Here is a 26078-nt window from a genome sequence, read left to right on the forward strand (position 1 = left end):
CACTCTCCTAACTGTCGCTCAGAACATTGCCTCTCAGTCCCAGCGCCTGCCCAGGCTTTGGATGACCGACCACTGGCTCAGGAGCTGGGAGAGCTACTTGAGCGCCAAGTGAAAGCCTCATTTTGTGATTCAGGCACCAGCCAAATATAGTTGCATGAGGAAAACTCAGTTGCCTGTGGCTTTGTTTTTGTTTTTGTTTTTGAGTGCTTTCAAAATCTTGCTGCCTCTCCCCCTTCTGATTTGCAAGACACTGGAGAGGAAATCAACTTGGTTATCTGAGCATCCTCTAGTGCCTCTCAGCTCTGCGTGAAGACCGCTTTCCTTGGAGGACTCCAAACTTTATCAAAAAGAGAAATATTTCCTTTTCACAATGTAAATATCTTTTTCTGTTATTATATAAGTAATAGATGCTCTTTGTAAAAATTCATACTATTCAGAGTGTGTTTCCCAACTCTGCTGGGTTAGAGATGATCATATGAACAGTTTATAGTGTATCCTTCCAGTCTCGGGAAGTGTGTGTGTATGTGTGGGTGTATGTACAACATTAATGTGATCTTGCTCAATGTTATTTTCTAATGTTAGTTTTTAAATTTAAAAGTGTGTAACAGTGAACTCTCCACATCAGTCCATATATATCTTCCTTTTCCTGTGCCAAAATTAATTTACCCATTCCCCTGCTGATGGATATTTAAACTGTTTAAAATTTTTTTGTAGTTACAAACAATGAATGGTGTAATGAACTTCCTTACACATGTGTCTTTGCCTATCTGTGTGGATAGGTTTATGGGATAAATTTCTAAAAATGTAACTGTTGGGTCTAAAGTAAGACACATTTTGAATTCTGATAGATGCTGCTAAATTGCCACCCACCCCCCAAACGTTTATGCCCCCATGAGGGTGTCCCAGGACCGATACTTACTAGGCAAGTAGGCCCAGTGCCTAGGACTCACCATAGTTTTAGGGGCCATAAACACGTTTTAATTTTTTAAAGCAGGAGAAAAAAGTGAATATAATAATGAATATGTAATATATAATGACTCCAGAGAGGATTATATTCATCTTTATACCAATGCACTAATGACATATAATTTTTAGTATTTTTTTGGAGGAAGGGACCCATGAACACAAACATGTATAGGGTCCATGGAGGTCATTTTGTAGCTCTGAATTCTCTTGCAATTCTTGCAATTCTGAGACTTATCTTTTTAATCTTTGCCAGTCTTTTTTGTTTTTACTTGCAATTCTTTGGTTATTTGTGAGGTATCGTCTCCTAAGTTTATTGACCATATGAATTGCCTATTTATGTTCTTTTCTGTCTCTCTCTTTGTTTTAGAGACAAGATCTTGCTCTGTTGCCCAGGCTGGAGTGTAGTGGCACAATCATAGCTCACTGCCGCCTTGAAATTTTGGGCTAAAGAAATCCTCCCATTTCAGCCATCTGAGTAGCTGGGACTACAGGCACGTCACCATGCCTGGCTAATTTTTTTTTTTTAGAAATGGGATCTCACTATGTTGCCCAGGCTGGTCTCAAACTCCTGGACTCAAGCAATCAATCCTCCCACCTTGGCCTCCAAAAACATTGAGATTACAGTTGTAAGTCATTGTGCCTGGCCTTTTCTCATTTTCTTACTGAGTTGACCATCTTTTCTTTGTTAAAGTTCTTCTTACAGTATAGTAAATATCACAAATATTACACTTAAAATTTAGCATTTTGGCCGGGTGCAGTGGCTCACGCCTGTAATCCCAGTGCTTTGGGAGGCTGAGGTGGGCGGATCACGAGGTCAGGAGATCGAGACCATCTTGGCTAACACGGTGAAACCCTGTCTCTACTAAAAATACAAAAAAAATTAGCTGGGTGTGGTGGTGGGTGCCTGTAGTCCAGCTACTCGGAAGGCTGTGTCAGGAGAATGGCATGAACCCGGGAGGCGGAGCTTGCAGCGAACCGAGATTGCACCACTGCACTCCAGCCTGGACGACAGAGGCAGACTGTCTCAAAAAAAAAAAAAAAAATTTTCGCATTTAATATTTGTAATGGTATCTAAAGCGCTCCTGTATCCCAAATCTGCCAAGCAGTTGTGTTTTTTTGAGACAGAGTTTTGTTCTTGTTGCCCATGCTGGAGTGCAATGATGCAATCTTGGCTCACTGCAAACTCCGCCTCCCGGGTTCAAGCGATTCTCCTACCTCAGCCTCCCGAGTAGCTGGGATTACAGGCACCCATCACCATGCCTGGCTAATTTTTGTATTTTTAGTAGAGACGGGGTTTTGCCATGCTGGCCAGGCTGGTCTCCCACTCCTGACCTCAGGTCATCCATCTGCCTTGGCCTCCCAAAGTGCTGGGATTACAGGCGTGAGCCACTGGGCCCGGCCAAAGCAGTTCTTATATGGTATCATTCTTGCAAAGATTTACACAAATATTCCTGGTATTTTCTTGTAGAATATCTATGGCTATTACTACTCATGATAATATCTTTAGTTCATCTGGCATGCATGTTTGTATAAGATGTGAAATAGCTATTAAACTCTATTTTGTTTTCCAAGTACATAGTTAATTTTCCCCCACCATGGGACAATAATTTGAAATTTCACCATTATCAAATATTAAATTCTCCTTTGTACATCAGTCTGTTTCTTGAATCTCTTCCAACTCATTGATCTATTTATCCATTGCCACACTATTACCACAGTTTTAATTATAAAGCTCTATAATCTTTTGATTCTGATAAAAGTAAATCACCATCCCCTCCACCATAATCCTCCTCCTTCTAATTTTTTTCTTGATTATTCTCACATCTTTACTCTTTCTGATAAACTTTGGAGTTATATTTTCAAGTACTGAAAAAAAAATCCCAATGAATTGTGTAAAATTTGGAGATTAAATTGAGGAGAAGGGACATCTTTCCCACACTGCATCTGCTTCTCCAAGACCTGGCATTTTGTTCAGACCTTCTATTTATGCCTTTCCCACTTGGCCTTCAGCTTGCCTGAGTCTTTGCTCTCTCAGCAGTGTCCTTCTTAAGCCCCTTCGTGACTCTCTGTGCAACTGGAGGCCAGCAGCAGGGGCTTGCCTGAGACTTCATGTTACCCAGAAGGTTAATAGGGGCCTTTTGCTTTCAGTTTTTTGTCCATTTAGTAGTGGTTTTCTTTTTTTGTTTTTTGAGATGGACTCTCACTGTGTCACCCAGGCTGGAGTGCAGTGGTGTGATCTCAGCTCACTGCAATCTCTGCCTCCCAGGTTCAAGTGATTCTTCTGTTTCATCCCCCCGAGTAGCTGGGACTATAGGTGTGCGTCACCACGCCCAGCTAATTTTTGTATTTTTAGTAGAGATGGGGTTTCACTGTGCTGTCCAGGCTGGTTTCAAACTCCTGACCCCGTGATTTGCCCACCTCAGCCTCTCAGAGTGCTGGGATTACAGGCATGAGCCACCATGCCCGGCCTAGTAGTAGTTTCTTAGGAACTGTGTTCAGGCTGGAAGGCATTGTGGCAAAGCCCAGTGCCATCTCATATCTGGATTTCTGGTCTCTGCCTCTCTTTGGCTTAGTCTGGCCCATTCTCCACACTACCTAGAGTAACCTTTCTTTCTAGGAGGTCTCCAAGGGTCCCTGCTGGGAAACATTCCTTGATTCCCCATTATATTAGTTTCCTGTTGCTGCTGTTGCAAATTGCCACAAACTGAATGACTTAAAACAACACACATTTATTATCTTACAGTTCTGGAGGTCATAAGCCTAAAACCAACCTCACTAGGCTAAAATCCAGGTTCTGGCAGGGCTGGTTCCTTCCTGGAGGCTGTAGGGGAAAAGCCATTTCTTTGCCTTTTCCAACTTCTAGAGACCACCTGCGTTCCTTGGCTCATGGCCCCCTTCTTCCATCTTCAAAGACAACAATTGTGTCACTCTGACCTCTACTTCTGTTGTCACATCTCCTTCTCTGACTCTGCTCCTCCTGCTGCCTTGTTATACCTATGATCATAATAATCTTTGTGATCTGACTGGGCCAACCCAGATAATCTAGGATAATCTCCCCATCCCAAAGTCCTTAACTTAATCACATCTGCAATGTTCCTTTTGACATGCAAGATAACATAGACACAGGTTCCAAAAACTAGGACGTGGACATCACTGGGGGACTGCCATTCTGCCAATCACACCCATGGCCTTCAGGATGAAGTCCAGACTCCTTAACTTGGCTTGCCAGCCTTTCAGAGGCATGCCCACTACTTCTCCGTGTAACCTCATTCCACTCTCCCCTTCAAACTCCCTGCTCCAGGTACATTTCTGGAACTTGCCCTCCCTGCCTTCTCCAGTCCTGGTCCAGGCTGGTTCCTTGTCTGGAAAACCTCTCCCCACCTCTTCACTTGACTAATCGCTACTCACTTCTAGCCATGGCCTAACTTTCAATTTCTCTGGAAGCTTTTGACAACCTCTTCTACTCCCTGCAAGGTCCTCCAGATTTCCTTCAGGGCTCTCAGGACTTCCTCCAATGTTCCTGGTCTGCTTATATTGCCTTTTTTTTTTTTTTTTTTTTTTTTTTTTTGGTGTCTCGCTCTGTTTCCCAGCCTGCAGTGCAGTGGCACGATCTTGGCTCACCGCAAGCTCTGCTTCCCAGGTTCAAGCGATTCTCTTGCCTCAGCTTCCCTAGTAGCTGGGATTACAGGTGCCTGCCACCACGCCTGGCTAATTTTTGTATTTTTAGTAGAGACAGGGTTTCACCACGTTGGGCCGGCTGGTCTTGAACTCCCAACCTCAGGCGATCCGCCCACCTCGGCCTCCGAAAGTGTTGGGATTACAGGCGTGAGCCACCACACCCGACCTATGTTGCCTTTTATATGATTGCTTGATTATACTCTCTTCCAAAATGTAAGCTCTTTGAGGGCAGAGACAGCAAGGGCAGCTTCATGCTTGGTACTCATTAAGTTTTTGCTGAATAAATTTTATTAAAAAATTAATTTCATAATACAATCAAATTATTTTACTCCATGGGTTTCATCTTAAATGTTATCATTCATTTAACAAATATTTACTAAGCACCAACTTGGTAAGTACTGAACCAAGCCGGTTAAAATTAAGAAGAAATCGCCTGATGATTCTGAGGATGCTAAGGTTGTAGAGGTGTGATCATAAGGCCATGAAAAACAATTCTTCCCCTCTAGGAAATTGGACTTGGAGGTCAGCGAACCAATAGACTTTGGTTCTGGAGATCATCAACATCTGATTCGGAAAGCAGCAGATAAAAGCATCCAGTCCCAATCTGGTGAGCGCTACACACCTTCATCTTCAGCTGGCCCACAAGAAACTCGGGAGAAGCCACGGCCAAAGGACACCGAGCAGTCCAATACCTAGGTGATAGAAATTTCAGATGACGTCACCCCAGGTGATAGCAATGCAACTTTAGGCAATCCTTTCTCAGACGCATCTGTCCGCAGAGGTGAGAATAAAGAAATTACCTTTTTAGAAGAGAAGAGCACATGTTCTCTTAAAATGTTTCCACAGAGTAGATTGTCAGATATAATTTTGTTTTTAGTCTGAGTCACGCTTTCTCATAAAATATGATGTAGGACTGCTATAATTGACTGCTTCCAAGTTGTCCAGGGCATTCAGAAACTCATAAGAAACATATGGTGAATAACTTTTTTTTTAAGGAAATATGAATTAATCATGGATCATAAAATGTTTTTACTTGTATAAAAGGTGATACCACAATATTGGCTTAAGTTTTAAAGTGTCCACTCTGCCACCCTTAGGCCTTCTGAGGGCCTGGACAACTTGCAGGTGGACTATGAGCTTTGAATCCTATTGGTCGCCCTGTGGCCCTCACCACTCCTTTCCTGTGTCTGGAAAGCTGCCTTTTGAAGCTCTAGCCTTTGAGGTAGGAGAAGGAAAAGGCAAACAGCCAAAGGCAAAGTAGAGCCAAGAGAGGGCTGCAGGTATCCTGAGAGTTGACCAAGCCAGTCTTCTTTTCAGAGGCATTTCTAGAAACCCCACCCACAGTTTTGAACGCCATGTCATTGACCCACCTGTATCACATGGCCACCTCTATCTGGAGTTGTTCAGCTGAGCCCATTGCCACCCTTAACAAGATCTGGGTCAAATAGTGAGGAAACCAGGGATATTGGATGTCACTAAGCACCTGGCTGTCTCTGAGATCAATATCAGGCCTACACAGGGTGTTGTGCAAGGGCAACACTATTGCGTTTCGTCCTTACAGCAATCCTACAAATACAGAAGTTGTACTGCCATTTTACAGGTGAGAAAATGAGGCTTAAGGAGTCTAATCGAATTAGTCTTTCAGGTCTAATTGAAAAATATGTAGAGCCTCCTTGCCAGTGTAAGAGTCAGTTATTTATATCTGCCTCTCCTGGAGGGCAGAGGCTGGCCTTTGTCCAATTAAAAAAAATATAGTATATGAAAATATAAAAGTGTTGTGGAGAAAAGGAAAAGTATAGGAGGGTAATGGATTGAGTTATGGGAGCTGTAATTTTTTAAAGCAGCATTATGGAGATATAATTTGCAAATAATAAAAATCCCTTTTCGGTGTACAATTCACTGGTATTTTGTATATTTAGAGTTGACAACCATCAACATGATCAATTTTAGAACATTTTTGTCACCTCAAACAGAAACTCATACCCAGACTAGGTGCAGTGGCTCATGCCTGTAATCTCAGAACTTTGGGAGGTCGAGGCAGGCGGATCACTTGAGGTCAGGAGTTCAAAACCAACCTGGGCAGCATGGTGAAACACCATCTTTACCAAAGGGAAAAAAAAAAAAGAAAAGAAACCCATACCCATTGGCAGTTACTCCCATCCTCCCTCTCCCAAACCCCTGCCAACTACTAATCTACTCTCAGACCTCTCTATGAATCTATTTTGAACATTTCATGTAAATGGAATCATACAACATGTGGTCTTTTGTGATTTCCTTCTTTTGCTTAATGTTTTCGAGGTTCTCCCATGTTGTAGCACGTGTCAGTATTTCATTCCTTTTATGAATGGGCCGTATACAATTCCATTGCCTGAATAGAAAACATTTGTTTATACATTTATCAGTTGACAGACAATTAGGTTGTTTCTACCTTTGGGTTGTTTTGAATAATGCTGCAATCAACATTCATATTCAAGTTTTTGTGTAGACATGTTTTCACTTCTCTTGGGTAGATACCCAGGAATCGCTGAACCATAGGATAACTCTGTGTTTCACATTTTGATGAACTGCCAAACTTTTCCAAAGTGGCTGCACCATTTTACATTCCAAGCAGCAATGTATGAGGGCTCCTGTTTCTCTGCATCCTTGTCAACACTTGTTATTGTCTGTCTTTTTGGTTATAGCCATTCTAGTGTTCGTGAAGTGTTATCTCATTGTCCTTTTGACTTGCATTTCATTAGCGAATTTTCTCGTATACTTATTGGTCATTCGTATGTCTTCTTTGGAGGAATGTCTATTCAAATCCTTTGCCCACTTAAAGAAAGCAGCAACCATTTTATTATCTCTCATAATTCTGTGGGTTGACTCAGTTGGTCAACTCTTGTGCTGGTCTTGAGTTGAGGGCTCTCATTCACTTACAATGAGATGGTAGCTGAGGCTGCTATGGCCATTATGACTCCACGTTATAGCTTGCAATTGGTGTTAGTTAGGGATCCAAATTCATCCTTTTGTAGGTGTATATCCAGTCTTCCCAGCACCATTTGTCAAAACGATTATTCTTTCTTCATTGAATTTTCCTGGCACATTTGTTAAAAATCAATTGACCATAAATATAAAGGTTTGTTTCTGGACTGTCCCTTTGATTCCATTGATCTCTATGTCTGTTCTTGTGAGCCTGGGCCACATTTAATATTTGTTCCCCCACCGTCCCTGCTACATAGCAGATGCCAAATTAATGTGAGCTAAATGAATATTTTAATGTAGGCAGCATAAACTTGGTAATATATGTTCTGGTATTTTTATTAAGACAGTTTAGACCCACTGCTTTGTTGTCATACTTCCTATGCATAGAAACTGCTCAGCAAAAGGACAGCCGATGATCCTGTAAGTTAATTTTAAGCAGCATTACTTCTTTTTTTTTTCCTTTGAAATTGGGATAAAGCCACACAAAAGGCAAATTGCCATTGCCAGTGCCATATTCAGAGGGCCCAGGATGTAAGCAGAAAGAGGTGCCCATGTGCTGTGCCTTGTATGTTGGCCTGTTATTCTCTTGGAACTCTTTGGTCTCATGTACAGTTCGCCAAGTCATCTATTTCTGGATCAGGATGCAGAAGAGAAGAGAGTTACTATAGGCAGGTAGGCTGGAGAGAAAAGTGGCAGAAAATCTCCACAAACTCTCTGCAGCCCAAGTCCATCTCCAGGGAGACACCCCCTCTCCCCGCAGTCCTGAGGCACTGCTGCTCTCTAGTGAAGGGAGGTAGTGTCGCTGGATCCCTAATGATGGGCCTGTGACATGGTGAGGCTTTCAAATCATGTTTGATCCTAAGGAGGATGGGGCGTGCATGACAAGGAATTAAATTCCTGAGTTTGTCTTGAAAATTCTGGATTTTGGCCAGGCATGGTGGCTCATGCCTACAATCCCAGCATTTTGAGAGGCCGAGGCAGGTGGATCACCTGAGATCAGGAGTTCCAGACCAGCCTGGGCAACATGGTGAAATCCCATCTCTACTTAAAAAATACAAAAAAAAAAAAAAAAAAATTAGCTGGGAGTGGTGGTAATCTTAGCTATTCAGGAGGCTGAGGCATGAGAATCGCTTGAACCTGGGAGGCAGAGGTTGCAGTGAGCTGAAATTGTGCCACTCCACACCAGCCTGGGCAACACAGTGAGACGCTGTTCCAAAAAGAAAGAAAAAAAAAGAGAAAATTCTGGAGCTCCCATGAATAAGCCATCAGATCTCCAATAAAACACCTCTATCCAACCATCTGGATTGAGTGTGCTCTAAAAGTTCTATAGAGCTGCATTTTTGTTGTTATTCTATTTGCTGACTGTAAACCAGCACTGCCTTTCCCATCCTTAAAAAAGAGCAAAAAAAAATTCCTTTCATTAAATATCAAAAATAGATCATTACATTTATGTTGTTACTTTTGACTATTGTGTCTAAAAATAATGTTTCTGTCTCCTCAGCTTTCATTATCAAAGTGTTCCTCCTCCTGTCATTTCAGTTGTTGCTCACTGTGGTAATTACCGGTGTGTTTATTTTCTGGTAAGTCTTTATGACTGATGTAGAATTAAGTGTTAGGTTGTTCACATTAATTTTTATTGAATCAGCTTAATTTAATTTTGATCATTTAAAAATAGTTTGTCTGTTTTTGTTTTTCTGAGGCAAATCCTAGACCAAGGTGGTGGTAGATTTCTAGAATTTTACTTTCACTTCCTAACCGAAGCTAAAAAACTTTTTTTAAACTCTTATTTTGGACACTGCTTTCTTTTTTATTTTCTCCTGAGCTGTTTCAACAGTTAAAACTGGAGAGAGAAGAAAAGGTGAGCCTGGCGTGGTGGTTCATGTCTGTAACCCCAGCACTTTGGGAGTCTGAGGCTAGCGGATCACTTGAGGTCAGAAGTTTGAGACCAGCCTGGCCAAAATGGCGAAACCCCGCCTTTACTAAAAATACAAAAATTAGCCAGGTGTAGTGGTGGATGCCTGTAACCCCAGCTACTCAGGAAGCTGAGTCAGGAGAATAGCTTGAACTTGGGAGGTGGAGGTTGTAATGAGCTAAGATTGAGCCACTGCACTCCAGCCTGGGCAACAGAGAGAGACGCTCTCTCAAGGAAAAAAAAAAAAAAAAAAAAGGGTGAGATTATGGAGACCTTGGAGGCTGGAACAGTGTTAAATTCAGAAATTATTTGAGGGGGCTGGGTGCAGTGATTCACACCTGTAATCCCAGCGCTTTGGGAGGCTGAGGTGGGAGGACTGCTTGAGGCCAGGAGTTTGAGACCAACCTGGGCCACATAGTGAGAACCCCATCTCTACAAAAATAAAAATAAAAATTAGCCAGATGTGGTGGCACATGCCTGTAGTCCCAGCTATTCAGGAGGCTGAGACAAGAGGAATGCTTGACCATGAGTTCAAGGCTGCAGTGAGCCGCGATCATGCCACTGCACTCTAGCCTGGGCAACAGAGCAAGACCATGTCTCTAAAAAACAAACAAACAAAAAGAACTTATTTGAGGGTCTATGATCTGTCACTGCTTAAACATATCCTAAGAAAATCTGTATTTATAAAACAAACAGATGAGAAGTTGAGTTCTTTTGCTTTGCACACATATCAATCTCAGCATTTTAAAAATAAAAACCTTTATTAGGACATTTGCATTCATCCAAATTTTACTTATAACTTACTATGAATATATCTATTTTAAGAAAAAGAATGTTTCACTGTTTCATTCCCCATCCGTCATTATTCATCAGTTAGGGTTTCTTCCTTTCTTCTCATGATATTGCTTTATTTCTACTTAAATATCATATTAGTTAGTGAAATATTTATTGTGTGAAACTGTATTAATTTTTTTTTAACCAGGGAAGCCTTAAAAGTTTGGGTGCTCAAAAACCCCTGGTTCATCTATACAATCTTGTAAGTATCACCAGACTTAATACAATGTGTTTTTTCTACTGTCTATTGCCTGAGATTCTTTTACTATTCAAAATGAGGTACAAGGTACAGCATTCTTGAAATGATACAATTATAGGGATGAAAAATAAACAAATTAATGGCTGTCAGGAGTTAGGGTTGAGTGTGTGGGTGTGGGTGTTACTATTGTCAACCTAAATTAACGATAGAGAGAGAGGCTTCCTGCAGAGTGTATTCGGAAGTGGCAGGGGCATTGCGAGGTGGGATACACAGGCCATGATGGATGATGGAGAGGTTGGGATAAGAGAAGCCTTTAAAAGGCAAAGATAAGTCTGTAAATTATTTTGAAACAAAGATCATTGGTCACAGGGGCTTGTCATGGGAGCTGGTGCTAACTCATTGGTGGAGACAGCCATTGCCAGGCAAGTGTTTTTGTGAGAGCAGCTTGGCTGGAATGCTGTGATCTTGAGGAATTTTTTGTGATATACCCTGTTATACACATGTGGGCAGGACACGTAGGGACATGTGGGGCATATAGAAATTTCTTGCAGATTTTTAAAAGGTCTTTGGCCTAGTTCTTATCTTAGATATACAAGATCCCCTCCTTCATGACCTCTGGCTCCATTCTGGGTGTGACCTAAGTGACTCCATCTTGGCACTGGTGACTTTCACACTATACAGGGCTGGGGCAGTATAAGAGAGGTCTTTGTGCATGTTTTCTTGAAGAGATAGTTCTGAATCTTGATTGTGATGGCGGTTACATGCATCTGCACATATATTTGTGTCATAATTCGATGACAGAGATGATATATACACTGTATCAATGTCAAATTACTGGTTTTGGTACTGTACTATAAATACATGAGATGTAACCACTGGGGGAAGCTAAGTGAAGATTTCACTGGACCTCTTTATCTCTCTGCAACTTCCTGTGAATCTATAATTATTTTAAAATAAAAATATTTTAATGCCCCATAAGCTATCTGTGGATGGAAATGAGAAAAGTTAATTTTAAAAGCTAAGAAGGCCAGGCACGGTGGCTCACGCCTGTAATCCCAGCACTTTGGGAGGCCGAGGCGGGCGGATCGCCTGAGGTCTGGAGTTCGTAGACCAGCCTGGCCAACATGGTAAAACCCCATCTCTACTAAAAATACAAAAATTAGCCGGGCGTGGTGGCAGGCGCCTGTAATCCCAGCTACTCGGGAGGCTGAGGCAGGAGAATCGCTTGAATCCAGGAGGTGGAGGTTGCAGTGAGACGAGATCGCGCCATTGCACTCCAGCCTGGGCGACAAGAGTGAGACTTCATCTCAGAAAAAAAAAAAAAAAAAAAAAAAAAAAACTACGAAAAGGCAAAAATAATAATTAACATTTTTGTTTATAATACTATGAGATAAGTAAGATCATGGTAATTATTACTATGATCTATATCTACATCTATTTATCTCTGTATAATATATGCTATGATATAGTCTCTGAAAGCAAATAACACGTGGTTTTAAATTATCCTCCAGCCCAGCGTTTTTTGCCGTACTTATTATACTTGCTTGCTGTGGGAATCTCCGCCCGTCAGGTGCCTGCAAATTACATTCTCCTGGGATTGTTTGTAAGTAAACCTTGACAGCACCTGTTCTAGTTCACCTCTGAAATATATTTTTGTCGCATTATTAAGTTCATTCGTTTTATCGTGGAAACTCTTCCTGTGGAATAATACAGATAGAAATTACTTGTGAAACGTTCTCTTGGCGGAATTTTGTTTGTAATGAAGTAGTAAACTTATGAGATGGTATCACACCCTTTGAGCAGATTAGGGGATCTGGGGATCTGGGCGACTTCGTGCTGGCACACTTGCCTCTGATGAGGGCACCTGGGGGCGCGCACTCCCGAGTCTGGGCTGCCCTTCGGGAACAGTTAACCTGACTGTTGCTGGGACCCCTCTCAGGCGCAAACACATTTTGTTATGGAGAGTGGGTTCCACGCCTAGTTCACAAAGTCGTGTGCCAGAAGTTTATATTTCTTTATTCTTGTAAAATGTATTTTATTTCTTCTTCAAGTCCCACTGGGAGCAGAACCCATCTCTGAGCTAGGTTCTTCCTCATTTCCACAGCTTGAGATGCATCTCAGCTCACGAGGGCTTTTCCAGCACCGCAGAGTCAGGGGCTGAGAGGGCTCTCCTGATTTAGCTGCAGCCTGGTTCCTGGTCCCGGGTTCCGGGTTCCCCAGCGCCTCATTGTGGTGGCTTCCACTCACAAGGCTTCGCCACATCTGCCCATTTTCTGTCGTTGATGCCACCCTAGACCACAGAACCCAGGGTGGCTCCCTTTCTTGCAGCCAATTCCTTTCTGTGCTGCCCACAGAAACCCCAGGATCGTGCCAGCTCTCAGCAGGTACCTGAAGCTCCTAGATTTTTCTAAACCTGAATAGAACTCGAATTTCCACCAGTTTTCCTGCATTCCAACTCAGGGCTTAACTCCCCAAAGGTCGCAGGGCTCCTCCCCAGGGACCTGGCATCCTTCAGGAGTCAGGCGGAACAGTCAGGCCAAACCTCTTGCCTCCCGGGGGTGTGGTCTCTCCGAGGCTCACAGATTGTAACTCCGAGAGTGTTTGGGTCCTCTTATGAAAACCTAGAACCGTCTCAGTATGATTCAGGAGATTGTCAGCAAACGATTCTTTCTTTCTTTTTTTTTTTTTTGGAGACGAAGTCTCTCGCTCTTGTAGTGCAATGGTACGGCTGGAGTGCAATGGTACGATCTCGGCTCACCGCAACCTCCACCTCCCAGGTTCAAGCGATTCTCCTGCCTCAGCGTCCCGAGTAGCTGGGATTATAGGTGCACGCCACCACGCCCGGCTAATTTTTGTATTTTTAGTAGAGACGGGGTTTCACCGTGTTGGCCAGGCTGGTCTACGAACTCCTGACCTCAGGTGATCCGCCCGCCTCGGCCTCCCAAAGTGCTGAGATTACAGTTGTGAGCCACCGCGCCCGGCCAGCAAACGATTCTTTTTTTGGGAAGGTTGGCATTTCTTCCCAAGCAGTGTTACCATTCTTTCACGGGAAGATTCATTTGCCAATTGATTTATTTCCCATCTGATTCCAAATCAGACTTGAGGTGGCTTATAAAAATATCCATAATATACGAAGATAAGATCAATTAATAGAGAAATCTGATGAAAGGAAAAATAGGGTAGAAAAATAAAGATAATGGTTAGATTTCGTGCACAAAATGCATCAAGTCCTACGCACGCGTCTGGAGCCTAGGTTTGGTTCTGCGCCCCCTGGTGGTCAAAGCGAGCAAGAACACGTGACCGTTGGTGAGACTCAGCACCAGTACCGTGTAGCGACCCTGGGGATTTACATGCTGGGAGGAATAGCTGGCTCCTGAGGCTGGAGAAGACGGGTTGCCTGCTGTCCACATTTGGACATTTCCTCACCTGCCAAAGCATAGAGGAGGCTTCCTTAGCTGGTGTGGGTGCTCTGCTCACTGCCCAGGCCAGCAGTGGGGTGTCCCAGTTCCTGCACTGACAGCACAGATCACACTCAGAGCTGGGCGGGGCTGGAAGCGGGAATCTGGGAGCCGAGACGGTGGGGAAGGGCGACAGGAGGGCGTGCCGGTTTCCCAGAAATGTTTGAGTTTTTTACTTAAAAATTTTAAATGGCCTTAACGTTTATTACAAGAGATAAAAGTTATTGGTCTCCAAGGAAGCTCTCATCTCTGAGGTTTTGCTGTTATCTCAAAGCAAGTAACGGCTTAAAAGAGGAGATATTATACAGAGGCAAAGCATTAGTTGTTTTCCAGACTTAACGTCATGCCCAAGGGTTAGAAGACATATGGGAAAAAGCCCATTTCAGAAAAGGAGTTGAGGGAAAAAAGGAAAACACATTCACTGACAGCAGCTTTTGTCCCATAGAATTTTGGCCTCTTGAGCCCATGTTCTGAGCTCTTGAAGTCTTCAGACAGTTGTGACTTCCACGGCCTCTTCCTACTCTCTCTTCCACTCTTTCAAAAACCGAAAGCCATTTTCTAGCTTGAAACCATTTACTCTTCTCTCTCCCTGTCTCCTCCCAGTCGCTCCCAATTACACATACAGTCACACATTTACACACACGACACACAGTCACACACACCCCACACCCCCTCACGCCATTCACACCATACACACCCCTCATGCCACATACACACACAGTCACACACACACCACACATTTACACACACCACTCATAGCACATACACACAGTCATACACACACCACACATTTACACACACTACTCATACCACGTACACATGCACGCTCACACACTTACACAGATTACACAGACACACAGGCACGCACACCACACACACCTCACTCACAAACTCACATATACACCACCCGCACCACACACATGCACACCTCCTTCATGTGCTGCTGGAGCTGGAGAAATAGGAAGCAACTGATCCAGTATAAGAGGAAGAAAGGCATCTGGAGAGGAAGGTTGGAAGCGAGCACATTATTAAATATCATTTGTACGGAGATTGGATACACTGTTTTCCCTATAATGGAAATAGAGATGGCCTACTTCATTAAGTTTTACAAAGTAGAGAATCAGGCAATTACCCACGGGTTTGGAAATGCCAGAGGGGTGACCCAGGACTTTGGAGACTCCACTTCTTTCCCAGCCTCTGCTCCTGGCCATCCTTGGCCAGTGGGAGTTCAAAGCCTTCTCTTGCAGGCCTCGTACTAGGATGGGCCTTCATTTTTACCCCTGGAGACTGGAGGAGTCTTTCCCGGCTCTGCCCGTGGACCAGTGGGTCAGCCCAGTCTCTGGATTTGCCTCTGGCAGAGCAGCCTTGGAGCTGGGCATGCCTTCAGCCCTGCGGCCACTGCTCTGTCGTCCTCACACCTTGGTGGGCCTGACTGTAGGCCTGGGCACAACCTCACTGCCTTTCTTGGTCTCATCCTCCAGCCTGACTGCCTGCTGGCTCTCAGCCCCTGCCCCTATCCCACCTTTCCCTGCACCCCTGGCTCTATTTGGGTGATGACAGTCCTCCTAAGCCTGGGGCTGGCCCCTGCAGGCGCAGCTCCACACTCTGCTCTGCCAGTATCTGCCCTCCAGCCCCATCTCCGGCCCTGGCAAGACCTTGTTTCTCATCCCATGTTTGAGGTTGGAAGGCTCTCCCTCAGGTGCCGTGGAAAGCGTCTGTACCCAGAATGTTATGAAGTTTAGATACCGCATATCCTGTCCTGATGAAACATTGATACCGGGTGGGTGGCCCCCTTTGATGAATGACAATATGGTCTACAAATGAACCTTTTTACCTTGGTTTCTACATTCATAATTAATACATGTTTAATTCACTGAGCATGTTAAAGTTACTATTGTGTTCAAAGAAATGTTTACTAATAAATAAAATTTTCTCTTGTCCATCCTAGGGAGGATATTACGGAAATATTGAATTCTATTTATTCCCCATAGTTGCCCTGTGGCTGTGTATACCAGGCTGTGCATATTCCCCTTTGCTCCCTAGACCCTGCTCAGAAGCACACCCCTCAAATCACCTCTTCTGGATTCCGGGCTTCGCCCCCATGCCTTGGGATGCAGGCTCCTGATTTATTGTGAATTTTGTTTTTAGACAGCTCTTCAAGGTCTGCTGCTAGGAGCCATATCAGTGTGAGTCTTTGATACACATTTTCTTTGATTCGTGTGGGCTTTTCTTGGAATGTATGTGAACAATAATCACAGTCTCTGGTTTTAGTTTCTACAAGGCCGAGGAAGTGTTATGGGCAACAGCTGCAACCACTCTGGTGACGCTAGCACTCACTTTGTTTGCTCTACAAACAAAAGTAGGTATTATTTAAGGGAGTGTGCCAGGTATGTCCCTTTGTCCCCAACCCATTTTCCTATGCCTTCCCCTGCTCTCTCAGTCCTGGAGGTCTCACCTCCAGGGCCCTCTTGCCTTAGGGCTTTCCATGGGCTTTGGCCAGTGGGGAGTTCCAGCTGGAGACAGGAGGCAGGAAGAGAGAGGCACTGATTCCTATGGCTTCCTCCCAATGACAAGTTCTTCTTGGGCTAGCGGTGTGCCTTAGCAAGATTCACTGCCTGTCACAAGGTGGCCAACTCAACACAACCTTCTGGGCTCCTATAACTGCCCCTTTGGGCCTGGGGCTGGTAACAGCTCTTCGGCTGGCTGCCAGCCTAGCTTACTTCACTACCTGTTCTAGTTGCCTGCAGACACTTCTGTGGAGAGTTCCTTTACAAACAAATCCTCCTCAAATCATCCTATTTGAGTGTGTCATCTGTTCCTTGCTGGGGCCCTGACTGATACAGGGAATTTAAAAATTTAAAAGTTGTACACTTTACCAGGCTCCAAAATGCCAAGATGTCCCAGAGAACATCTCATAATTCGAGATTATTACAGTTGAATTGTGAGATGGCTCAGCCTCTGTCCAACCATAGGGTGTTCTTGAGATCTGATGCAGCATTTCCTGCGGCCCCTCCTTTCAGTTCTGGTCAATTGCCTTTTGTAAAGCATGGGCTGGCCTTAGTCAGGTAAATAACTTACACAGAAGGGAGTGCATTTCCCAAGCTGTTTGGCACACATCATAAGGAAGATCTTATACACATGCAGAATTTTAGCCTTTTCCTGGTGGAAAAAGAAGTGTCAGAGAGACAGAAGGATCTACTAGATATTTAGTCAAACGGTACCAAAAGTTAGAGATTCAACTTTAATTCATGATGAGATCAGTATTTGCCATCTTAAAGCTGGCCATTTGTAGAAACCAGCCTATTTGTAAATAGACAGGCTTCCTTGCAATGAGTAAGGTGGGCCACAGTTGAATGCACAGATTCCTTAAGCCGTTTAAAATCCTCTAAGCTGGCCAGGTACGGTGGCTCACACCTGTAATCCCAGCACTTTGGGAAGCCGAGACGGGCGGATCACAAGGTCGAGATCGAGACCATCCTGGCCAACATGGTGAAACCTTGTCTCTACTAAAAACACAAAACTTAGCTGGGTGTGGTGGTGTGCACCTGTAGTCCCAGCTACTCAGGAGGCTGAGGCAGGAGAATCGCTTGAACCCGGGAGGCGGAGGTTGCAGTGAGCCGAGATCGTGCCACTGCACTCCAGCCTGGTGACAGAATGAGACTCCATTTCAAAAAAAAAAAATCCTCTAAACTGCCAGAATACTTTTTAAAAAGCCCATTAGTATTTTAAGTCACAGGTAACCTATGACCTGGGTTCAGGGGAGTGAATATTACATTGCAAAGTATTTTATTTAATTGTTTGTTTGTTTATTTATTTTTGAGGCAGGCTCTTGCTCTGTCACCCAGGCTGGAGTGCAGTGGTGCAGACATGGCTCATTGCAGCCTCTACCTCCAGGGCTCAAGTGATCCTCCCATCTCTGCCTCCCAAGTAGCTGGGACTACAAGCATTTGCCACCACGCCTGGCTAATTTTTAAATATTTTGTAGAGTAGGCGTCTCCCTATGTTGCCCAGGCTTGTCTTGAACTCCTAGGCTCAAGTGATTCTCCCTCCTCGCCTCCAAAAGTGCTATGATTACAGGCATGAGCCACTATGCCCGGCCATAAAATACTTTAAAGATGGTATTCACATTGATGACTTTGAAAGACAGCTGAACCCATGGTCAACCACATTTTTCTCCCTTATTAAGTAATGTGTTGGGGATGGCAAAATTCAGTCCAACCACAACCCAAGTGGTGCAAAGGAAATGTAGGAACACAATGAGTCTGAGTTTTTTCATGAACTCCAACTGTCCACTTAGCAGGGAGAAAATTAACTAAATGTCCATTTGGTTTAACTGTAATTGGACCTCACAGTTGAAGCAGTTCCTTTGGGCTGGGTGATATTGTCATGTGGATACAAAATGCTCAGCTGCTCAGCCTCCCTGTCTCCCTGCCTTTCTCTCTAAAGCGGGGCCTGGGAATATGGGATGTGACTGTGGTTTGTGTGGGCTCTTGGCACTGGCCAAGAAGGGGACAGGGCGACGATGGGGTGGGGATGGTACTGTCCACCATTATTCCTGAATGACTGTCACCTGGATCCCAGAGTGACTGCCTGCTCCGTGGGCCTCTGAAGCTGACAACCCCCCACAGGCGTGACTTGGAACCTGCTCTCTCTTGGGCTTGGTCAGAGCTGACAGGGCTCCCCACCTGAATTTACCTCACCCCAGTTATCCTTCCTTAATGATGTCACATCTTCTTTCTGCCAACAAGGAGCAAGCCTTAGGGTTTCACTGTCCTAAGCCAGATTTACTGCTTTCCAGACCTGGGTTGTCCAAGAGAAGGATAATGTGAGCCACAAATGCAAGTCATACGTATATTCTTAAATTTTCTAGTAACTACAGTAAAAAGCCAAAAGGGACAGGTAACATTCTTTAGATAGTATATTTTATTTAACCATATATATATATATATATATATGCAGCATTACCATTTTGACATGTAATCCACATAACCCAAATATGAAAGAGATATTTTACTTTTTTTGAGCTGAAATTCGAAATCCAGTTGTGTATTTTAACTTATAGCACACCTCAATTCAGACCAGCCACATTTCAAGCACTCAACAGCCATATGTGGCTACTGTAGTGAAAGCACAACCCTAGACCAAGTTTATCATGCACCAGAATCACCCCTAGCCCTTGTTGAAACACAGATTGCAGGGCCCTGCAATCTGTGTCACTGCATCAGTAGGTCTGGGGTGGGGCCCGATAATATGAATTTCCTAGGTGGTGCTGATGCTGCTGGTCTGAGAACCGCACTCAGAGAACCAGTGTTTTGGATTATTCTCTTGACGTATTAAGGGTAGGGAGAAAAAGGGGGAAACAAAAGAATTAGGAAAATGCTCCTGCAATAAAATATACTGAATTAAAGGCTCTTGTTTGTCTGCATAATCTAATTTTTTTTAGGCCAGAAGATAAACATCCTCTTTCTTAAGAAAACCTTAATCTCCTTAGGCTGATTTGGGTCACTGATTTATAAAGACAAAAACAAAAATCACATCGATACATTTCCAAATTACAAAAGAATCATTAGCAGTAACTTTTGGAAGCTTAGTATATACTTTTGTTAAAACGTATGCATATAAATGTGAAAAAGATAGCCAGTTCACATCTTGGCATATTTCACTCCGCTAATGTTTTCTATGTACATGCTTTTGAACATATGAATGATTATGATCATCCTATATCTTCAAATATACATCCTACTTATTCAATGTATTTTTTTATTATGGGAAATTTCATGTAAGTACAAAAATAGAATAATGTAATGAACCCCCAAGTACTCATTACCTAGTTTCCAAAATTATCAACTCATGGCTACTGGCATTTCACCCATACTTCTACCTTTTTCTCCCAGTCAATATAACACTTTTTATGTAGCACTTTTTAGTGGTTGGAGCTAATGAATTTCCATGGTTCTTGGAATTGATCAGGGTAATTAGCAATGGGCCAGTTTCTACGGGGTATAAGATGCATCTTTAAACATCCTAAAATTTCTTATCGATAATAACTGAATTGTTTATGCTGCTTATGTTTCCTCAGTGGGATTTTACCTTGCTAAATGGAGCACTGTTCGTTTTCTGCTTCGTGCTTTTAATCTATGGAATTATCTTAATCTTCGTGCGATCATATGTAAGTGAGATCTTACTGGGAAACCTCAGAGAATTGTTAAACATATAGATGAAGTGCTGGTTATGTTAGTCTGGGTCCTCTGAGAAGCAGACATGGAGTTGGGGATAAGCGTGCCAGGATTTTAGTAGGAGAAATGCCTATGAGAGAAAAGGGGCAAGGAGCCAAGAGCTGGGGGAGCTGTCAGATCATGACGGCCTATCAGGCCTCGAGTGAAGGAGAGGGAGGGGAGGCTGGGTGGGAGCACTCTAAACATGGCGTGGTCTGAAGGCAGCTCAGCAAGGCCATCAGGAAGTCCTAGAGCTAAAGCCAATCATCAGGGTGGTCCCGTGTCTTCCAGGAAGGGCCCTGTTGCTCCCAGCAAGGACTGAGAAGTGGGAAGTATGGCCTAAGTGCAAACTGCAATGGGTTGCACAGCACAGCATCTGTGCCTGTGGTCAGTTCCATTCCTCTCCTGGTAAATGAAGGTCTGTGAGACAGATCCTAGTGGACCCCACAGTGGTCGTTAGGAGGCACCATGGACAGAAGCTCTGGTGCGTGAATATTGAGCTACAACCCTAGACAGTTGTCCTTCTCCAAGAGGGTCTTGAGGTGAACCTACCCATGAGGGCAGGCCAGATTCCTTCTCCTATATTTGGGTGCTGCTTGTTTGAAGTACCAGGAGTGGTACAGAAAGGCTTGTTTGGGCCTTTCTGATAGCAGCCTAGAGGGGGCTCCTTATTTTCCAATTCTAGTTTTTTGTTTTTTTTTTTGCTTTAATATATTCATTGAATTCTTACTAGATATTGGTCATAGACCTATGTGTTTTTCACAAAACATCACATTCAGTTCTGACAACATTCCTGAAAAGTACATAGCTCATCTATTTTATAGAAAAGAAAAGGGACTCAGAGAAATTAAATAATTCATCTATATCCCACAGGGAGTGAGTGGCTGGGGTGGCACTGAGGCCAGGTCAGGGTGACTTGAGTGACCATGCTCTTCCCACATCATTGCACCGTCCATGGACTGACTCTGAAGGGCTGTAGAGACTGAGAGGTGTGATCTGGCCTGGTGTTGGCAATCTGTGAGTGGCCCCTATGTGGAGGCCCTGTTGGAGGCCAGATCCACTGAGAGCTGGTCTGGGGCCTGGGACCCTTTTGGCTAAAACCTTAAGGCCAACTTGGTCCCAATGCTGAACCAAGGAGTTTCTTTGGCAACAAGTGGACTATTTACATGATCTTCAGACATACATAGAATGAACAGTTCTTCCTGGATTGGTTTAGTGTTATGACTGACCCCTTAGGCTTAGAGCTAGGAAGGTGGCACCTGCACTTTAGAGATAAACTCAAAGGCATCACAAAGATGGGCCTTAAAAGGCCCCAGCTCTCTACTTACTAATGACAGCAGAGATATTGGTAGTAATAATGCAAATATTAGGTGGGTTCCATAGGTCTTTACAGTATAACTTAGGTGAAGTTAAAAAACTGTTTCCTACTAGATAGATAGGTCTTAATTCCCATTCTAAATTTTCTTTCACGAATATCTACAATCTTGCACACGTGTTCAAATGGAAGACTTTGTTGAAGCCATTCCCTAAGTCTACATGCTTGTTGGACGTTGGCAATTTTGAAACCTGTGGACTCCTATGATCAGGTGTTTTCTTACTATTAGCTCAGTCTGGAAATACTGTGTCTCCCAGACTGTGTCACTGGCTTCTGATCATCTTCACCAAGAACCTATCCTTGTTGAAAGCTGGCAGTGCTTTGCCCACCCCTCTCAGAACCAGCTTTCTCATCCTGAAGAGTTAATGCCATATTTTTTTCAGATGTTGTACTCCATTTTCTAATCCTCTTCCCCAGTAGAACTAAGCCATTTGGCATTTAGACTAGTTCCATATTCTGACCAGGGCTGTTTGTGTTGCAAGGAACAGATACCACTCAGACTAGCTTGAGGCAAAGAGCCAGAGAAACTCATGGACCTCCTAGGTGGGAAGAAGAACTGGGATTCCCAGGAACGAAAACCCTGCCTTCCTTTCTGTGGCTGAGTTGACTAGCCACCTCTGCTTATAGCAGTAATAGTGCCAGCACGCGCTAAAGGTACAACAGCCTCTGCTACTTGGTTCCCTCTATCCTGAGAATTGATTTCCAGCTGGACTGGTGCATCTGTCTACGCCCACTCACATATCAGAAGTCCCTGATCGGTCATCAGACTCACTGTTTTTGGAGCTGGGGTCTTCCACTGCTTGTCAATCAGCTCTAGCTAGGATGTGTAAAGGTCATTATGACCCCAAGGCTTCCTGTTCCATGAACTGAGAGGAGAGGGCAGATTCTCTAGAAGGGCTCTGTGGATGGGGCAAGAAGTGAAATACATCTAATACATTCTACTTGCCCTGCCATGCATGAGACGTTTAGCATTTACTTGGTGAATATTATTTAGCATGTGTAAGCTTAGTTTTTATTTGCTTGCTTATTGGAATTGAGTGGGTGCTGTTGACTAAGAATGCTATCATGGACTTTGGGGACTTAGCGGGGAAGGGTGGGAGGGGCATGAGGGTAAAAAGCTACATATTGGATACAGTATATACTGCTCAGGTGACGAATGCACCAAAATCTCAGTAGTCACCACTGAGGAACTTATCCATGTAACCAAAAAGCACCTGTTCCCCAAAAGCTATTGAAAGAAAATAAAATTTAATTTTAAAAAAAAGAAAAGATGAATTCCCCCATAGATTCAGCTTTCTTAATATTGGTTCCTTATCTGGCAGCAGTGACCTAAGTGGCCCCTTTCATTATTCCAAATATTTTTCTTCATATATAGCCATATCTTTTCTCTTTGCAGCGGCTGCATCTATTGTATGCTGGACTCGGAACTGTGCTCTTCTCACTCGTAAGTCCATTGCTCCATCTCTTTGGTAAGAGTGTGGTATGTGCATTGACAAGTCCTTGTGCTAGGCCTGGAGTCACATGGGGTTAGGAATTCACTGGAAACTCTTCAGCTCCCTTTTAAAGGATCATATTTAAAACCATTACCCGCAGGAGAGCCGGATGGTCGTTCAGATCCACGAAAACATCACTTTTGTTGAAAGAGTGAATATTTCAGAAAAGAATGAAGAATTATTTATAAGCTTTGAAACTTACTGTAGCAGGGGTGTGGTTTCTTTTTTGTTTCTCCCTCCAGACCAGTTTCTATTCTTTCACAATAGAAACTTCTCCTAGAGAACTGGTGGAAGTCACTGCTAATGTATCTGGGAATGTCTTTCCTTCCACTTAGTCCCATCTCTTGCTGTTGTATCTTTAAAACTATTTTAAGGAATGTTTTATTTAAAAAGTAATACATGCACACATTTTAAAATTCAAACAACATAGAAGATTATAAAATGAAAATTAAAATCTTTCTCTTATCCCCTGTCCCTAGAAGGAACAACTGTTAACAGTTTCTTGGAATCCTTTTAGAACTTTTTTACACACAGGCACCATTTCTTCTTACACAAACGTAGCTATACTATGTATAACATCCTGCGTTTGCTTTTTCACTTAAAAATAATGGCCTCCGCATATTAGCAGACCTGGTCCAACTAATCTTTTTCAAGGGCTGCATGGAATTCCATTTCATGCTTTTATCATATCACATCTTTCAGGGTTTTGTTGTTGTTTGTTTGAGACAGGGTCTTGCTCTATCACCCAGGCTGGTGTGCAGTGGCATGATCTTGGCTTACTGCAGCCCTATCTCCTAGGCTCAAGCGATCCTCCTAGCTCAGCCTCCCCAGTAGCTGGGACTACAGGCACATGCCACCACATCTGGCTGATTTCATTTTTATTTTTAGTAAAGACAAGTTCCTGCTATATTGCCCAGGCTAATCTCAAACTCCTGAGCTCAAGCAATCCTATCTGCCTTGGTACCTCCCAAAGTGCCGAAATTATAGGCATGAGCCACTGTGCCCAGCCAAGATATTATTTTTTAATATTATTTATTTTCAAAATTTCCAAACATATCCAGAAGTATTGAGAATGATGTAATGAACCCCATATATTATCATTAGGCATAAAAACTATCCACATTTTGCTTCCTTTTTATTGTTATTGGAGTTGTGTTACATCTTTCAAATGTTAGAAAAATTCACACCAGGAGGTTAAGGTTAAGCATATACATTTCAGACGAGATCGGGTGTGTTTAGGGTGGTATGGGTGTAGACAAGGTTAAGCATATACGTTTCAGTTTTCTCATTTCTTTTCCTATTATAAAGGGAAATTATTTGCATTCATATTCCTTTATTTCTACACTCTTGGACCTTTTGTGTTGATGCTTGCTGTGTTGATGCTTGCAAACAACGTTTCCATGCAAAAGTATGTTGATGTTTCTGTTTCCCGTTTGCAGGCAGAGTAAAAACGATTGTAGACTCAAACAAGTCTATCCAATGCCAAACAAATTGCTGGAAAAGGAAATTGAATTTTGGGGGAAGCTTAAGTATCAGAGTTGGGGCCATGCGGGTGAGGCAGGGTGCCTCATTCCCAAATGCTCACAGGAGTCTGAATCCTGGTTGGGGCTTCCCTGTGGGTTGGTTTTGTCTTGGGTGGTATCCTGAGCCCTGTTCCTCCTGGACGAGCAGGGCACCACTGGAGTGAGCTCATCTCACTCTCCCATGTTCCTGTATGCCCTCAAGCACATAACCTCTCCCGAGAAGCTACAGTCCTAACCATCCCATGCATGTCTGTGAAATGATTGAGGGTCATTATATCCCCTCTTACAAGAAGTAATGAATTAAAGCCAGAGATTTGGGGAGGCAAGGGAAAGAAAACCACTTCTGCAAAGGAGCTGGGACTCCAGGGTGATAGATGAAGGCTGAGAGCAAAGCTGCATGCCCTGCCATTGGGGCTTTTTTTTTTTTCCTTTTTTATAAAGATGATGAATTTATCCCAGTTTGCCTGGGACTGAGGACTTTCCCAGAATATCAGAGTCTTGGGCAAATTGGAATAATTTGCCACCTTAGCTTTCTTTCCTTCCAAAGGTGCTGAAATGAGACACAGGGAGAAAGGGGGGAGAAGGGATTCGCAGCTCAGGTGAGGCACCTGCTTTTATAGAGTACAAACTTGGGGACCCAGTGACCGACTGGGGCCGTAAGAATAACATATTCGGCCCAAAACAGACTTTCAACAGTGTTTCTCCTGATGCTAAAATATTTTTTTTCCAGATCATTTGGGACACTTATTTCATAGAAATGTACCATTTAAGTAGCTAATTCTTCCTTTTCTTCAAGTACTTGGTGATGGATGTGCAGCTCATGCTGGGAGGGCACCACCATTATTCCCTGGACCCTGAAGAGTACGTTTTTGCTGCCCTGAACATCTACTTGGACATCATCAACCTTTTCATTTTTATTCTGCGTCTGATTGGACTGGGACAGTAGTGACGCAACCAAGGCTGGCTCGTGCGGAGAAGAGGAAGGAGGGGTGCTGTGAAGTGTTGCCAGGCTCAGGCATGCAGAAGTCACCACTTCAGAAGCTCTTTTATTTAAAAAAAAATTTAAGAATACTTATTTTTTTGTCAAATGAAACCAAGCATTGAGTAGATGATAGCTGTAGCTGTTTTATTTTTAGTTCCATTGTCACATAGCAAAACTTTCTAGGGACATTTCTAATTTTTATAGATTCAAAAGATGAGTATCATAATTACATACTTACAAACATTTATAAGATGCCCATTCCTTTGTTGGAGTTTTCTGAACACTATTTAAAGTTATAAACAACATATCTCCACGTGAATACAATTGACTACAGAAACCTACATTTACTTCTTTCTCTTCTCTTGATTTGGACATTCTGTGGGAATATTCTGGCATCTGATATTTTTAAAGAGATAAACCAAAAGATAAATCAAAGAATTCTGCCTTTCTCTTGGATTCCGGAGTCAGGCTGGAGAGAATAA

At 43.3% G+C, this 26078-nt stretch overlaps 1 long non-coding RNA gene across 7 annotated transcripts; it reads left to right on the forward strand.

Moving 5' to 3' along the window:
• On the forward strand, positions 1-25983 carry LOC116810840 (uncharacterized). 7 transcript variants are annotated; one of them, XR_009212466.1, is made up of 11 exons: positions 77-372; positions 5151-5425; positions 9107-9185; positions 10500-10553; positions 12062-12153; positions 15957-16194; positions 16280-16367; positions 20088-20177; positions 22081-22252; positions 22995-23042; positions 25411-25924. It is a non-coding gene; the product is annotated as an uncharacterized LOC116810840 (long non-coding RNA). The 7 variants fall into 7 exon arrangements; XR_009212468.1 differs by having other exon boundaries at positions 16052-16194; positions 25345-25924; XR_009212461.1 differs by having other exon boundaries at positions 16052-16194.
• The last annotated feature ends 95 nt before the right edge of the window (positions 25984-26078 follow it).

The sequence above is a fragment of the Hylobates moloch genome, unplaced genomic scaffold (assembly GCF_009828535.3).
Source record: "Hylobates moloch isolate HMO894 unplaced genomic scaffold, HMol_V3 SCAFFOLD_1, whole genome shotgun sequence".
NCBI classification, from domain to species: Eukaryota; Metazoa; Chordata; class Mammalia; order Primates; family Hylobatidae; genus Hylobates; species Hylobates moloch.